Source organism: Aquarana catesbeiana, linkage group LG06, assembly GCF_042186555.1.
Source record: "Aquarana catesbeiana isolate 2022-GZ linkage group LG06, ASM4218655v1, whole genome shotgun sequence".
NCBI classification, from domain to species: domain Eukaryota; kingdom Metazoa; phylum Chordata; class Amphibia; order Anura; family Ranidae; genus Aquarana; species Aquarana catesbeiana.
In genome coordinates, this window is record NC_133329.1 from 98,673,008 (window position 1) to 98,691,188 (window position 18,181).

Genomic DNA, 18,181 nt, shown 5'->3' on the forward strand with positions numbered 1-18,181 from the left:
AGACGCGTGAAATCCTCCCTGCAGCTACTGCGCATGTGCGGCTCAGAGACGGCAGAAGGTAAATAAGCCGAGGTGATGATTTCCATGGAAACCATTAGCCCCGTAAAAGCCATACATTGGAGTCTCCGCCCCCTTCAGGTTCCCAGCCTATCTCCTGCAGGCTGCTGCTGGGAGGGGGGTGTAGCCTGGAAGAGGGAGGAGTTCCTGGAGGTGCATTACTTTCCAGGCCTGAAACTCCCCCTCGTCAGTGTTGTGGTTGGTCAGGGTGAGTAGGAAGCTTTCTTCAGCTCCTCCTCCCTGAGTCCTGACCTCTGACCCCCCCCCCCCCCCTCCAGATCATACTGTCACACTGAACTCCAGGCTTTGAAAGGAGTAGTACATCTGCTGGGGAGGGGAACAAAGTCACAAAACTTTAGGATTTTGGAGAGAGGTGAATATGAAGCCAGCCTAGAAGTGCAGAGAGTTGTCACTGCAGTGCTGAGCAAGAAGCCATTGAAGACATCTCTATGTCTCTCCATGTGCCAGGAATCTCTGCCCAGCCATTTCTATATACATCCCTCAGGTCTCTGTATACTTCACACAACAAACATTCCTCATCACATTTCTATATACATCCCTCAGGTCCCTGTATACTTCACATAACAAACATTCCTCATCACATTTCTATATCCCATCCCTCAGGTCTCTGTATACTTCACATAACAAACATTCCTCATCACATTTCTATATACATCCCTCAGGTCCCTGTATACTTCACATAACAAACATTCCTCATCTCATTTCTATATCCCATCCCTCAGGTCTCTGTATACTTCACATAACAAACATTCCTCATCACATTTCTATATACCATCCCTAAGATCCCTGTATACTTCACAGAACAAACATTCCTCATCACATTTCTATATACCATCCCTAAGAGCCCTTGCACACTGGGGCGGGGGGCGGCATCGGCGGTAAAACGCCGCTATTAGCGGCGTTTTACCGTCGGTATGCGGCCGCTAGCGGGGCGGTTTTACCCCCCGCTAGCGGCCGAGAAAGGGTTAAATACCACCGCAAAGCGCCTCTACAGAGGCGCTTTGCCGGCGGTATAGCCGCGCCGTCCCATTGATTTCAATGGGCAGGAGCGGTATACACACCGCTCCTTCACCGCTCCGAAGATGCTGCTAGCAGGACTTTTTTTACCGTCCTGCCAGCGCATCGCTCCAGTGTGCAAGCCCTCGGGGCTTGCACACTGGAATGAAAGTAGCGGCACTTTCGGGGTGGTTTGCAGGCGCTATTATTAGCGCAATAGCGCCTGCAAACCGCCCCAGTGTGCAAGGGCTGTAAGATCCCTGTATACTTCACATAACAAACATTCCTCATCACATTTCTATATACATCCCTCAGGTCCCTGTATACTTCACATAACAAACATTCCTCATCACATTTCTATATACATCCCTCAGGTCCCTGTATACTTCACATAACAAACATTCCTCATCACATTTCTAGATCCCATCCCTCAGGTCCCTGTATACTTCACACAACAAACATTCCTCATCACATTTCTATATACATCCCTCAGGTCCCTGTATACTTCACATAACAAACATTCCTCATCACATTTCTATATCCCATCCCTCAGGTCTCTGTATACTTCACATAACAAACATTCCTCATCACATTTCTATATACCATCCCTAAGATCCCTGTATACTTCACAGAACAAACATTCCTCATCACATTTCTATATACCATCCCTAAGAGCCCTTGCACACTGGGGCGGGGGGCGGTAAAACGCCGCTATTAGCGGCGTTTTACCGTCGGTATGCGGCCGCTAGCGGGGCGGTTTTACCCCCCGCTAGCAGCCGAGAAAGGGTTAAATACCACCGCAAAGCGCCTCTACAGAGGCGCTTTGCCGGCGGTATAGCCGCGCCGTCCCATTGATTTCAATGGGCAGGAGCGGTATACACACCGCTCCTTCACCGCTCCGAAGATGCTGCTAGCAGGACTTTTTTTACCGTCCTGCCAGCGCATCGCTCCAGTGTGCAAGCCCTCGGGGCTTGCACACTGGAATGAAAGTAGCGGCACTTTCGGGGTGGTTTGCAGGCGCTGTTATTAGCGCAATAGCGCCTGCAAACCGCCCCAGTGTGCAAGGGCTGTAAGATCCCTGTATACTTCACAGAACAAACATTCCTCATCACATTTCTATATCCCATCCCTCAGGTCCCTGTATACTTCACACAACAAACATTCCTCATCACATTTCTATATCCCATCCCTCAGGTCCCTGTATACTTCACACAACAAACATTCCTCATCACATTTCTATATCCCATCCCTCAGGTCCCTGTATACTTCACATAACAAACATTCCTCATCACATTTCTATATCCCATCCCTCAGGTCCCTGTATACTTCACATATTAAACATTCCTCATCACATTTCTATATCCCATCCCTCAGGTCCCTGTATACTTCACATATTAAACATTCCTCATCACATTTCTATATACCATCCCTCAGGTCCCTGTATACTTCACATAACAAACATTCCTCATCACATTTCTATATCCCATCCCTCAGGTCCCTGTATACTTCACATAACAAACATTCCTCATCACATTTCTATATACCATCCCTCAGGTCCCTGTATACTTCACATAACAAACATTCCTCATCACATTTCTATATCCCATCCCTCAGGTCCCTGTATACTTCACATATTAAACATTCCTCATCACATTTCTATATACCATCCCTCAGGTCCCTGTATACTTCACATAACAAACATTCCTCATCACATTTCTATATCCCATCCCTCAGGTCCCTGTATACTTCACATAACAAACATTCCTCATCACATTTCTATATACCATCCCTCAGGTCCCTGTATACTTCACATATTAAACATTCCTCATCACATTTCTTTTTTTTTAAAATTGTTTATTTAAGTGGAGAACACGGCCCACATGGGCCCACAGGTACATAGATATATATTCCTCAGATAGCACACATGGTACAATATCGTGATACACATTCTTGCATAACTCTTTATGACAGAGCAACATCTAACCTGTTATTCCAGAACCAAACATTAGTGCTTGTAAGACTGTAGTGTGTTAGACTGCGGGATCTTAGCGACCATGTGTCAACTTTCAGCAATGACTCCCATTGTGCCGGTTCTCTATTTTCTTTATTTATTGATAATTAGAAGAAGTTAGAGGTTGTTGAAGACTGAATGACAGGAAAGAAAGGAAGGGAAGGAAAGTGCAGGAGGGAGAAGGGGGTTATAATAGGAAGGCTGGGGGGGGGGGGGTAAGGGGGGGTGGAGGGGGATAAGGGGAGGGGATGTGTCTCGCGAACATGGAGGGCCAAAACAGACCGTGTTCCTAAATTTCTATGACCCTGCTCATAGGATAATGGTGACATGTAAACCCGTATATTCACCGGGCTTCATCTGCTCCTCTCAAAGATTGACCTGCTGCCAAGTATATGAACATTGACCATAATTGCCATGTCTTAGAGAATGCTTCCTCCCTATGTTGTGCCGTGTGGATAAGGTCTTCCATTTTCCTTATGTCTTCCACCTTTCCTAGCCACATGTCAATGGTCAGTGGTGTGGTGGATTTCCAGCATAGAGGTATGCAGGCTTTGGCTGCATCTAATAGATGTCGTATGACTGATCGTTTGTACGCCTTGTCTGGAATATCAGTGGCATGCAGTAAAAAGAGTGCTGGGTCTTTTGTAATTGTCCTATCGGTGAACAGTTTTTTCGTCTCGTGTACTACCTTCCAAAAACGTGAGAGTTTGGGGCATGACCAAAGTATGTGTAACAAGGTTCCCTTGTCTCTTTGACATCTCCAACACTCTTCAGATGTAGTAGGAAATATTTTATGTAGTTGTGCTGGGGTTTTGTACCATCTAGAGCAGTGGTTCTCAACTCCAGTCCTCGGGACCCACTAACAGGCCAGGTTTGCAAGATAACTGAAATACATCACAGGTGATATCATTTGCTGCTCAGTGATTGCAGTATTCTAGTCTGCATCTCCCCAAGGTAATACTTAAATCCTGGCCTGTTAGTGGGTCCTGAGGACCGGAGTTGAGAACCACTGATCTAGAGAGTATTTTATAATTTCTTTCCTGGGTTTTAGCACAAATGGACGACTTGTGTGTGAAGCGGAGTATGCGTTGTCTCTGCATGAGGTTGAAACTGCAGCCTAGTTCCTCTTCCCATTTGGTCAAACCCGGGGGTATATAGTCCGAGGGAGGTGTATTCAGAAGACTGTACATCAGTGAAAGTGTATGTGGTAAAATGCCTGTGTTAGTACAGATTTCTTCTAGGGTCGTGAGTCCTTGGTCTACGTCTGCGGGGGGCGGGATGGAATGAAGGAAGTGTCCTAGTTGAAGTGTCCGCATGAAATCTAAATGGAACATCCCTAGCGGGTTAGAGAGCTCCGCATATGTTTTCCATCCTCCTCCCGAGCTAAAATGGGAGGCCATATGTATGCCCGTTTCCGCCAACGTCTGAAAAATTCTATCCTGTAAGCCAGGTGTGAATAGAGGGTGTCCTATAATTGGATAAAGGGGCAAGTTTCGGGATGAAATGTTTGGTTTAGAGATTAGTTTAGCACAGATTCGAGCTGTGTTGCCTATCAGAGGATGTCGTTTAAGTTCCCTTGGTAGGCTTCCGTAACACCATGGAGTACCACCCAGCGGGACTGTGGTGTGGGATTGCTCTAATTGGGTCCATAATTTGGTCTCTCTATGTCTACGCCAATCTATGAGTCTTCCCAGGTGAACCGCTTGGTGGTAAGCGCGTATGTCGGGAAGAGCCAACCCCCCATAAGACTTGGGAAGGACAAGTAATTTGTTTGGTAGACGGGGTCTTTTCTTAGCCCAGACAAATTCAGTAAATATTGTTTGTATTTGCTTAAAGAATCCGGGGGGGATACGTATTGGAATGGCCTGCATTAGGTATAGTATCTTTGGTAATATAGACATTTTCAGGATGTTACAACGTCCCAACCAGGAATAAAGGCCCAATTGCCATGAATTTAGCAGTGTTTTTATCTTTGTAAGTAGTGGCGGGAAATTAATTTCATAAAGTTTCGACATTGTTTGGGGGATATATGTGCCCAGATATTTTAAGGCTTTGTCTGTCCATTTCAGTCTAAAACTGGCTTTAAGGGATGTGAGTAGCGATGAAGGAATTCCTATGCTCATAGCTTCTGATTTGGCCAAATTAATTTTCAGGAAGGCCAGGGACCCGTATACGGAAAATTCTTTTAACAAATTTGGGAGGGAGATAGCTGGGTTTGTTAATGAAAACATCAAGTCGTCTGCATATGCTGATATCTTATATTGAGTATTGTCTATGGTAAGTCCGGTAATGTCCGGGTTCAGTCTGATGTGGCAAAGAAATGGTTCCAGTGATAATGCAAAAAGAAGGGGGGAGAGCGGGCAACCTTGCCGTGTGCCATTCAAAATTTGGAAAGCGTCTGACATTACGCCGTTCACCCTTACTCTAGCAGTCGGTGTGGTGTATATTGCTGAGATCCAATTTAGCATAGAGTTCCCTAGACCAATGTGTCTTAGCGTTGTAAGCATAAATGACCAGTTTACCCGGTCAAATGCTTTTTCAGCATCTGTACTAAGCAAGACCATCGGCGTAGCTGTCATTGTGGCGTTATAGAGCAAGTTCAGGACCTTAGTAGTATTGTCCCTCGCCTCTCTGGTAGGGACGAAGCCCACCTGATCTAGGTGGATCAAACTGGTTATGTGTTGTTGTAGTCTAGTGGCCAGGATTTTTGTGAATAGCTTAAGGTCCGTGTTCAGTAGGGATATAGGAAGGTAGCTACCGCACTGGGTCGGGTCTTTGTCTTCTTTATGGATTACTGTTATTTGGGCTTGTAACGTGTTCTTGTGTAGCTGTTTCCCTTTACCTAAATCATTGAATAGTTTGGCCAGGTGTTGTCCTAATGATGGGAGTAGTGTTTTGTAATATTGGATTGTAAGTCCGTCTGGTCCGGGAGCTTTCCCTTGCTTGGTATTTTTTATTGCCATTTGTATATCTGTCAATGTTATGGGTTTGTCTAGTAGGTCTCGCGTCTCAGTCGATAGAGATGGCATTTTGGAGTCTGCTATATATTCTACTATTTTTACTGGGGAGGGTTGTGTCTTGTTTAAATTGTATAGGTTTTCGTAGTACGATCTAAACTCTTGTGTGATTTGTAGGGGTAAGGCAGCTCTTTGTCCCGTTGAAGAGTTAATGTGTGGGATATATGATGCCATGTTCTGCGATTTTAAAGATTGGGCCAGTAGTTTGCCACACTTGTTGCCGGATTCGTAAATCTTTTTTCGGGAAATATGGAGAGCTGCCTTAGCCTTAAACTGGAGTAGGTCTGTTATTTGCATCCGTATTATATCTAATTCGCTACCCAGGGGTCTAGACGGAGTTGTTTTATGGGCAGATTCTAGTTTATGTAGTTTGTCAAATAGTGATGCTAGTTGTGCTGACTTCTGTTTTTTAAGCCTTGCCCCATGCTTGATAAGCACTCCGCGGATCACCGCTTTGTGTGCTTCCCATACTAGACCACCATCTCCGTCTTCTGATGTGTTGGTCTAGCCTGCCTGTATACCGTCCTAGCCTGCCTGTATATCGTCCTAGCCTGCCTGTATACTGTTCTAGCCTGCCTGTATATCGTCCTAGCCTGGCTGTATATTGTCCTGGCCTGCCTGTATATTGTCCTAGCCTGTCTGTATATCGTCCTAGCCTGCCTGTATACCGTCCTGGCCTGCCTGTATACCGTCCTGGCCTGCCTGTATATCGTCCTAGCCTGCCTGTATACCGTCCTAGCCTGCCTGTATACACTCCTAGCCTGCCTATATACCATCCTAGCCTGCCTATATACCGTCCTGGCCTGCCTGTATACCGTTCTAGCCTGCCTGTATACCGTCCTAGCCTGCCTGTATACCGTCCTAGCCTGCCTGTATACCGTCCTAGCCTGTCTGTATACCGTCCTAGCCTGCCTGTATACCGTCCTAGCCTGTCTGTATACTGTTCTAGCCTGTCTGTATACCGTCCTAGCCTGCCTGTATACCGTCCTAGCCTGCCTGTGTACTGTCCTAGCCTGTCTGTATACTGTTCTAGCCTGCCTGTATACCGTCCTAGCCTGCCTGTATATTGTCCTAGCCTGCCTGTATACTGTTCTAGCCTGCTTGTATACCATCCTAGCCTGCCTGTATACCGTTCTAGCCTGCCTGTATACCGTCCTAGCCTGCCTGTATACCGTCCTAGCCTGCCTGTATACCGTCCTAGCCTGTCTGTATACTGTTCTAGCCTGCCTGTATACCGTCGTAGCCTGTCTGTATACTGTTCTAGCCTGCCTGTATACTGTCCTAGCCTGCCTGTATATTGTCCTAGCCTGCCTGTATACTGTTCTAGCCTGCCTGTATATCGTCCTAGCTTGCCTGTATACCGTTCTAGCCTGCCTGTATATTGTCCTAGCCTGCCTGTATACTGTTATAGCCTGCCTGTATATCGTCCTAGCCTGCCTGTATATCGTCCTAGCCTGCCTGTATACTGTTCTAGCCTGCCTGTATACTGTTCTAGCCTGCCTGTATACCGTCCTAGCCTGCTTGTAGATCGTCCTAGCCTGCCTGTATACCGTCCTAGCCTGCCTGTATATCGTCCTAGCCTGCCTGTATACCGTCCTAGCCTGCCTGTATACCGTCCTAGCCTGCCTGTATATTGTCCTGGCCTGCCTGTATAACGTCCTAGCCTGCCTGTATATTGTCCTGGCCTGCCTGTATACCATCCTAGCCTTCCTGTATATTGTTCTGGCCTGCCTGTATACCGTCCTAGCCTGCCTGTATACCATCCTAGCCTGCCTGTATACTGTCCTAGCCTGCCTGTATACCATCCTAGTCTGCCTGTATATTGTCCTGGCCTGCCTGTATACCGTCCTAGCCTGCCTGTATATTGTCCTAGCCTGCCTGTATACCATCCTAGCCTGCCTGTATATTGTTCTGGCCTGCCTGTATACCATCCTAGCCTGCCTGTATACCGTCCTAGCCTGCCTGTATACCGTCCTAGTCTGCCTGTATATTGTCCTAGCCTGCCTGTATACCATCCTAGCCTGCCTGTATACCGTCCTAGCCTGCCTGTATACCGTCCTAGCCTGCCTGTATACCATCCTAGCCTGCCTGTATACCATCCTAGTCTGCCTGTATACCGTCCTAGCCTGCCTGTATACCGTCCTAGCCTGCCTGTATACTGTCCTAGTCTGCCTGTATATAGTCCTAGCCTGCCTGTATATCGTACTGGCCTGCCTGTATACCGTCCTAGCCTGCCTGTATATTGTCCTGGCCTGCCTGTATACCGTCCTAGCCTGCCTGTATACCGTCCTAGCCTGTCTGTATACTGTTCTAGCCTGCCTGTATACCGTCCTAGCCTGACTGTATACCGTTCTAGCCTGCCTGTATACCATCCTAGCCTGCCTGTATACTGTCCTAGCCTGTCTGTATACTGTTCTAGCCTGCCTGTATATCGTCCTAGCCTGCCTGTATACTGTTCTAGCCTGCCTGTATATCGTCCTAGCCTGCCTGTATATCGTCCTAGCCTGTCTGTATATCGTCCTAGCCTGCCTGTATACCGTCCTGGCCTGCCTGTATATCGTCCTAGCCTGCCTGTATACCGTCCTAGCCTGCCTGTGTACCCTCCTAGCCTGCCTATATACCGTCCTAGCCTGCCTATATACCGTCCTGGCCTGCCTGTATACCGTTCTAGCCTGCCTGTATACCGTCCTAGCCTGCCTGTATACCGTCCTAGCCTGCCTGTATACCGTCCTAGCCTGTCTGTATACCGTCCTAGCCTGCCTGTATACCGTCCTAGCCTGTCTGTATACCGTCCTAGCCTGCCTGTATACCGTCCTAGCCTGCCTGTATACCGTCCTAGCCTGCCTGTGTACCATCCTAGCCTGTCTGTATACTGTTCGAGCCTGCCTGTATACCGTCCTAGCCTGCCTGTATACCGTCCTAGCCTGCCTGTATATTGTCCTAGCCTGCCTGTATACTGTTCTAGCCTGCCTGTATATCGTCCTAGCCTGCCTGTATACCGTCCTAGCCTGCCTGTATACCGTCCTAGCCTGCCTGTATACCGTTCTAGCCTGCCTGTATACCGTCCTAGCCTGCCTGTACACCGTTCTAGCCTGCCTGTACACCGTTCTAGCCTGCCTGTATACCGTCCTAGCCTGCCTGTATACCGTCCTAGCCTGCCTGTATACCGTCCTAGCCTGTCTGTATACTGTTCTAGCCTGCCTGTATACCGTTCTAGCCTGCCTGTATACCGTCCTAGCCTGCCTGTATACCGTCCTAGCTTGTCTGTATACCATTCTAGCCTGCCTGTATACCGTCCTAGCCTGCCTGTATACTGTTCTAGCCTGCCTGTATATCGTCCTAGCTTGCCTGTATACTGTTCTAGCCTGCCTGTATATTGTCCTAGCCTGCCTGTATACCGTTCTAGCCTGCCTGTATACCGTCCTAGCCTGCCTGTATACCGTCCTAGCCTGCCTGTATACCGTCCTAGTCTGCCTGTATATTGTTCTGGCCTGCCTGTATATTGTCCTAGCCTGCCTGTATACTGTTCTAGCCTGCCTGTATACCGTCCTAGCCTGCCTGTATACCGTCCTAGCCTGCCTGTATACCGTCCTAGCCTGTCTGTATACTGTTCTAGCCTGCCTGTATACCGTTCTAGCCTGCCTGTATACTGTCCTAGCCTGCCTGTATACTGTTCTAGCCTGCCTGTATACCGTCCTAGCCTGCCTGTATACTGTTCTAGCCTGCCTGTATACCGTCTTAGCCTGCCTGTATACAGTTCTAGCCTGCCTGTATACCATCCTAGCCTGCCTGTATATTGTCCTAGCCTGCCTGTATACTGTTCTAGCCTGCCTGTATATCCTCCTAGCCTGCCTGTATACTGTTCTAGCCTGCCTGTATACTGTTCTAGCCTGCCTGTATATCGTCCTAGCCTGTCTGTATATCGTCCTAGCCTGCCTGTATACTGTTCTAGCCTGCCTGTATATCGTCCTAGCCTGCCTGTATATTGTCCTGGCCTGCCTGTATATTGTCCTATCCTGCCTGTATACCCTCCTAGCCTGCCTATATACCGTCCTAGCCTGCCTATATACCGTCCTGGCCTGCCTGTATACCGTTCTAGCCTGCCTGTATACCGTCCTAGCCTGTCTGTATACCGTCCTAGCCTGCCTGTATACCGTCCTAGCCTGTCTGTATACCGTCCTAGCCTGCCTGTATACCGTCCTAGCCTGTCTGTATACTGTTCTAGCCTGTCTGTATACCGTCCTAGCCTGCCTGTATACCGTCCTAGCCTGCCTGTATACCATCCTAGCCTGCCTGTATACCATCCTAGCCTGCCTGTATAACGTCCTAGCCTGCCTGTATACCGTCCTAGCCTGTCTGTATACTGTTCTAGCCTGCCTGTATACCATTCTAGCCTGCCTGTATACCGTCCTAGCCTGCCTGTATACCATCCTAGCCTGTCTGTATACCGTTCTAGCCTGCCTGTATACTTTTCTAGCCTGCCTGTATACCGTCCTAGCCTGCCTGTATACTGTTTAAGCCTGCCTGTATATTGTCCTAGCCTGCCTGTATACTGTTCTGGCCTGCCTGTATATCATCCTAGCCTGCCTGTATATCGTCCTAGCCTGCCTGTATATCATCCTAGCCTGCCTGTATACTGTTCTAGCCTGCCTGTATACTGTTCTAGCCTGCCTGTATACCGTCCTAGCTTGCCTGTATAACGCCCTGGCCTGCCTGTATACTGTTCTAGCCTGCCTGTATACCGTCCTAGCCTGCCTGTATATCGTCCTAGCCTGCCTGTATACTGTTCTAGCCTGCCTGTATACCGTTCTAGCCTGCCTGTATACTGTCCTAGCCTGCCTGTATATTGTCCTAGCCTGCCTGTATACCATCCTAGCCTGCCTCTATACCGTCCTGGCCTGCCGGTATATCGTCCTGGCCTGCCTGTATACTGTTCTAGCCTGCCTGTATATTGTCCTAGCCTGCCTGTATATTGTCCTAGCCTGCCTGTATACCATCCTAGCCTGCCTGTATACCGTCCTAGCCTGCCTGTATATCGTCCTAGCCTGCCTGTATACCGTCCTAGCCTGCCTGTATACCGTCCTAGCGTGCCTGTATATTGTCCTGGCCTGCCTGTATACCGTCCTAGCCTGCCTGTATATTGTCCTGGCCTGCCTGTATACCATCCTAGCCTGCCTGTATATTGTTCTGGCCTGCCTGTATACCGTGCTAGCCTGCCTGTATATCGTCCTAGCCTGCCTGTATACCGTCCTAGTCTGCCTGTATACAGTCCTAGCCTGCCTGTATATCGTACTGGCCTGCCTGTATACCGTCCTGGCCTGCCTGTATATTGTCCTGGCCTGCCTGTATACCGTCCTAGCCTGCCTGTATACCGTCCTAGCCTGCCTGTATACTGTTCTAGCCTGCCTGTATACCGTCCTAGCCTGCCTGTATATTGTCCTAGCCTGTCTGTATACTGTTTTAGCCTGCCTGTATACCGTCCTAGCCTGCCTGTATACTGTTCTAGCCTGCCTGTATACCGTCCTAGCCTGCCTGTATACTGTTCTAGCCTGCCTGTATACCGTCCTAGCCTGCCTGTATATTGTCCTAGCCTGCCTGTATACTGTTCTAGCCTGCCTGTATATCGTCCTAGCCTGCCTGTATACTGTTCTAGCCTACCTGTATATCGTCCTAGCCTGCCTGTATATTGTCCTGGCCTGCCTGTATATCGTCCTAGCCTGTCTGTATATCGTCCTAGCCTGCCTGTATACTGTTCTAGCCTGCCTGTATATCGTCCTAGCCTGCCTGTATATTGTCCTGGCCTGCCTGTGTATCGTCCTAGCCTGTCTGTATATCGTCCTAGCCTGCCTGTATACCGTCCTGGCCTGCCTGTATACCGTCCTGGCCTGCCTGTATACCGTCCTGGCCTGCCTGTATACCGTCCTGGCCTGCCTGTATATCGTCCTAGCCTGCCTGTATACCGTCCTAGCCTGCCTGTATACCCTCCTAGCCTGCCTATATACCGTCCTAGCCTGCCTATATACCGTCCTGGCCTGCCTGTATACCGTTCTGGCCTGCCTGTATACCGTCCTAGCCTGCCTGTATACCGTCCTAGCCTGCCTGTATACCGTCCTAGCCTGTCTGTATACCATCCTAGCCTGCCTGTATACCGTTCTAGCCTGTCTGTATACTGTTCTAGCCTGTCTGTATACCGTCCTAGCCTGCCTGTATACCGTCCTAGCCTGCCTGTGTACCGTCCTAGCCTGTCTGTATACTGTTCTAGCCTGCCTGTATACCGTCCTAGCCTGCCTGTATACTGTTCTAGCCTGCCTGTATACCGTCCTAGCCTGCCTGTATATTGTCCTAGCCTGCCTGTATACTGTTCTAGCCTGCCTGTATATCGTCCTAGCCTGCCTGTATACCGTTCTAGCCTGCCTGTATACCGTCCCAGCCTGCCTGTATACTGTTCTAGCCTGCCTGTATATCGTCCTAGCCTTCCTGTATACCGTCCTAGCCTTCCTGTATACCGTCCTAGCCTGTCTGTATACCGTTCTAGCCTGCCTGTATACCGTCCTAGCCTGTCTGTATACCGTTCTAGCCTGCCTGTATACCGTCCTAGCCTGCCTGTATATTGTCCTAGCCTGCCTGTATACTGTTCTAGCCTGCCTGTATATCGTCCTAGCTTGCCTGTATACCGTTCTAGGCTGCCTGTATATTGTCCTAGCCTGCCTGTATACTGTTATAGCCTGCCTGTATATCGTCCTAGCCTGCCTGTATATCGTCCTAGCCTGCCTGTATACTGTTCTAGCCTGCCTGTATACTGTTCTAGCCTGCCTGTATACCGTCCTAGCCTGCCTGTATACCGTCCTAGCCTGCCTGTATACCGTCCTAGCCTGCCTGTATATCGTCCTAGCCTGCCTGTATACCGTCCTAGCCTGCCTGTATACCGTCCTAGCCTGCCTGTATATCGTCCTAGCCTGCCTGTATACCGTCCTAGCCTGCCTTTATACCGTCCTAGCCTGCCTGTATATTGTCCTGGCCTGCCTGTATACCGTCCTAGCCTGCCTGTATATTGTCCTGGCCTGCCTGTATACCATCCTAGCCTGCCTGTATATTGTTCTGGCCTGCCTGTATACCGTCCTAGCCTGCCTGTATACCATCCTAGCCTGCCTGTATACCGTCCTAGCCTGCCTGTATACCGTCCTAGCCTGCCTGTATACCGTCCTAGTCTGCCTGTATATTGTCCTGGCCTGCCTATATACCGTCCTAGCCTGCCTGTATATTGTCCTGGCCTGCCTGTATACCATCCTAGCCTGCCTGTATATTGTTCTGGCCTGCCTGTATACCGTCCTAGCCTGCCTGTATACCGTCCTAGCCTGCCTGTATACCGTCCTAGCCTGCCTGTATACCGTCCTAGCCTGCCTGTATACCGTCCTAGTCTGCCTGTATATTCTCCTAGCCTGCCTGTATACCATCCTAGCCTGCCTGTATACCGTCCTAGCCTTCCTGTATACCGTCCTAGCCTGCCTATATACCATCCTAGCCTGCCTGTATATTGTTCTGGCCTGCCTGTATACCGTCCTAGCCTGCCTGTATACCGTCCTAGCCTGCCTGTATATCGTTCTAGCCTGCCTGTATACCGTCCTAGCCTGCCTGTATACCGTCCTAGCCTGCCTGTATACCGTTCTAGCCTGCCTGTATATTGTCCTGGCCTGCCTGTATACCGTCCTAGCCTGCCTGTATACTGTTCTAGCCTGCCTGTATACCATCCTAGCCTGCCTGTATATTGTCCTAGCCTGCCTGTATACTGTTCTAGCCTGCCTGTGTATCGTCATAGCCTGCCTGTATATTGTCCTGGCCGGCCTGTATATCGTCCTAGCCTGCCTGTATACTGTTCTAGCCTGCCTGTATACTGTTCTAGCCTGCCTGTATATCGTCCTAGCCTGCCTGTATATTGTCCTGGCCTGCCTGTATATTGTCCTAGCCTGTCTGTATACCGTCCTAGCCTGCCTATATACCGTCCTAGCCTGCCTGTATACTGTCCTAGCCTGCCTGTATACCGTCCTAGCCTGCCTGTATATCATCCTAGCCTGTCTGTATATCGTCCTAGCCTGCCTGTGTATCGTCCTGGCCTGCCTGTATACCGTCCTGGCCTGCCTGTATATCATCCTAGCCTGCCTGTATACCGTCCTAGCCTGTCTGTATACTGTTCTAGCCTGCCTGTATACCGTCCTAGCCTGCCTGTATACTGTTCTAGCCTGCCTGTATATTGTCCTAGCCTGCCTGTATACTGTTCTAGCCTGCCTGTATATCGTCCTAGCCTGCCTGTATACTGTTCTAGCCTGCCTGTATATCGTCCTAGCCTGCCTGTATATTGTCCTGGCCTGCCTGTATATCGTCCTAGCCTGTCTGTATATCGTCCTAGCCTGCCTGTATACTGTTCTAGCCTGCCTGTATACCATCCTAGCCTGCCTGTATACTTTTCTAACCTGTCTATATACCCTCCTAGCCTGCCTATATACCGTCCTATCCTGCCTGTATACCGTCCTAGCCTGCCTGTATACCCTCCTAGCCTACCTATATACCATCCTAGCCTGCCTATATACCGTCCTGGCCTGCCTGTATACTGTTCTAGCCTGCCTGTATACCGTCCTAGCCTGTCTGTATACTGTTCTAGCCTGCCTGTATATCGTCCTAGCCTGCCTGTATATTGTCCTGGCCTGCCTGTATACCATCCTAGCCTGCCTGTATACCGTCCTAGCCTGTCTGTATACCGTCCTGGCCTGCCTGTATATTGTCCTGGCCTGCCTGTATACCGTCCTAGCCTGCCTGTATATTGTCCTGGCCTGCCTGTATACCGTCCTAGCCTGCCTGTATATTGTCCTGGCCTGCCTGTATACCATCCTAGCCTGCCTGTATATTGTTCTGGCCTGCCTGTATACCGTCCTAGCCTGCCTGTATACCATCCTAGCCTGCCTGTATACCGTCCTAGCCTGCCTGTATACCGTCCTAGCCTGCCTGTATACCGTCCTAGTCTGCCTGTATATTGTCCTGGCCTGCCTATATACCGTCCTAGCCTGCCTGTATATTGTCCTGGCCTGCCTGTATACCATCCTAGCCTGCCTGTATATTGTTCTGGCCTGCCTGTATACCGTCCTAGCCTGCCTGTATACCGTCCTAGCCTGCCTGTATACCGTCCTAGCCTGCCTGTATACCGTCCTAGCCTGCCTGTATACCGTCCTAGTCTGCCTGTATATTCTCCTAGCCTGCCTGTATACCATCCTAGCCTGCCTGTATACCGTCCTAGCCTTCCTGTATACCGTCCTAGCCTGCCTATATACCATCCTAGCCTGCCTGTATATTGTTCTGGCCTGCCTGTATACCGTCCTAGCCTGCCTGTATACCGTCCTAGCCTGCCTGTATATCGTTCTAGCCTGCCTGTATACCGTCCTAGCCTGCCTGTATACCGTCCTAGCCTGCCTGTATATTGTCCTGGCCTGCCTGTATACCGTCCTAGCCTGCCTGTATACTGTTCTAGCCTGCCTGTATACCGTCCTAGCCTGCCTGTATATTGTCCTAGCCTGCCTGTATACTGTTCTAGCCTGCCTGTGTATCGTCATAGCCTGCCTGTATATTGTCCTGGCCGGCCTGTATATCGTCCTAGCCTGCCTGTATACTGTTCTAGCCTGCCTGTATACTGTTCTAGCCTGCCTGTATATCGTCCTAGCCTGCCTGTATATTGTCCTGGCCTGCCTGTATATTGTCCTAGCCTGTCTGTATACCGTCCTAGCCTGCCTATATACCGTCCTAGCCTGCCTGTATACTGTCCTAGCCTGCCTGTATACCGTCCTAGCCTGCCTGTATATCATCCTAGCCTGTCTGTATATCGTCCTAGCCTGCCTGTATATCGTCCTGGCCTGCCTGTATACCGTCCTGGCCTGCCTGTATATCATCCTAGCCTGCCTGTATACCGTCCTAGCCTGTCTGTATACTGTTCTAGCCTGCCTGTATACCGTCCTAGCCTGCCTGTATACTGTTCTAGCCTGCCTGTATATCGTCCTAGCCTGCCTGTATACTGTTCTAGCCTGCCTGTATATCGTCCTAGCCTGCCTGTATATTGTCCTGGCCTGCCTGTATATCGTCCTAGCCTGTCTGTATATCGTCCTAGCCTGCCTGTATACTGTTCTAGCCTGCCTGTATACCATCCTAGCCTGCCTGTATACTTTTCTAACCTGTCTATATACCCTCCTAGCCTGCCTATATACCGTCCTATCCTGCCTGTATACCGTCCTAGCCTGCCTGTATACCCTCCTAGCCTACCTATATACCATCCTAGCCTGCCTATATACCGTCCTGGCCTGCCTGTATACTGTTCTAGCCTGCCTGTATACCGTCCTAGCCTGTCTGTATACTGTTCTAGCCTGCCTGTATATCGTCCTAGCCTGCCTGTATATTGTCCTGGCCTGCCTGTATACCATCCTAGCCTGCCTGTATACCGTCCTAGCCTGTCTGTATACCGTCCTGGCCTGCCTGTATATTGTCCTGGCCTGCCTGTATACCGTCCTAGCCTGCCTGTATACCGTCCTAGCCTGCCTGTATACTGTCCTAGCATGTCTGTATACTGTTCTAGCCTGCCTGTATACCGTCCTAGCCTGCCTGTATACCGTCCTAGCCTGTCTGTATACTGTCCTAGCCTGTCTGTATACTGTTCTAGCTTGCCTGTATACCGTTCTAGCCTGCCTGTATACTGTTCTAGCCTGTCTGTATACCGTCCTAGCCTGCCTGTATATTGTCCTAAACTAAAAAGAAAAAAGAGAGCGCACCAGCCTAGTGCATTATCCTTGACAGATTTATTTAATTAAAAGCAAAAATAAAAACTACTCACAAAGGTCGAAGACAAATTCGCCTAACAATGGCGCAGAGGCAATTAATTCAGTGGTAGCCTAAGGCTCTGATGAAGAAGGGTTACCTTCGAAACGCGTTAGCCAGCAGTAATCCGTATGCCGCCTTCCTGGAACCTGGAAAACTGCTACCACTGAATTAATTGCCTCTGCGCCATTGTTATGCGAATTTGTCTTCGACCTTTGTGAGTAGTTTTTATTTTTGCTTTTAATTAAATAAATCTGTCAAGGATAATGCACTAGGCTGGTGCGCTCTCTTTTTTCTTTTTCGTTTAATACTAGGACAATCCCATCCTCTGAGAGCAGCAAGGCCGAAATCCATAGTCCTTCTCGAACCTCTGGGACTTTTTAGCCAACACACTTGTGCGCAAGAGCACTGTTTTGTTTCCTCTTTTTGTATATTGTCCTAGCCTGCCTGTATACTGTTCTAGCCTGCCTGTATATCGTCCTAGCCTGCCTGTATATTGTCCTAGCCTGCCCGTATACTGTTCTAGCCTGCCTGTATACCGTCCTAGCCTGTCTGTATACCGTCCTGGCCTGCCTGTATATCATCCTAGCCTGCCTGTATACCGTCCTAGCCTGCCTGTATACCCTCCTAGCCTGCCTATATACCGTCCTAGCCTGCCTATATACCGTCCTGGCCTGCCTGTATACCGTTCTAGCCTGCCTGTATACCGTCCTAGCCTGCCTGTATACCGTCCTAGCCTGTCTGTATACTGTTCTAGCCTGTCTGTATACCGTCCTAGCCTGTCTGTATACCGTCCTAGCCTGCCTGTATACCGTCCTAGCCTGTCTGTATACTGTTCTAGCCTGTCTGTATACCGTCCTAGTCTGTCTGTATACCGTCCTAGCCTGTCTGTATACCGTCTTAGCCTGCCTGTATACCGTCCTAGCCTGTCTGTATACCGTTCTAGCCTGTCTGTATACCGTCCTAGCCTGCCTGTATACCGTCCTAGCCTGCCTGTGTACCGTCCTAGCCTGTCTGTATACTGTTCTAGCCTGCCTGTATACCATCCTAGCCTGCCTGTATACCGTCCTACCCTGCCTGTATACCGTCCTGGCCTACCTGTATACCGTTCTAGCCTGCCTGTATACCGTCCTAGCCTGCCTGTATACCGTCCTAGCCTGCCTGTATACCGTCCTAGCCTGTCTGTATACCGTCCTAGCCTGCCTGTATACCGTCCTAGCCTGTCTGTATA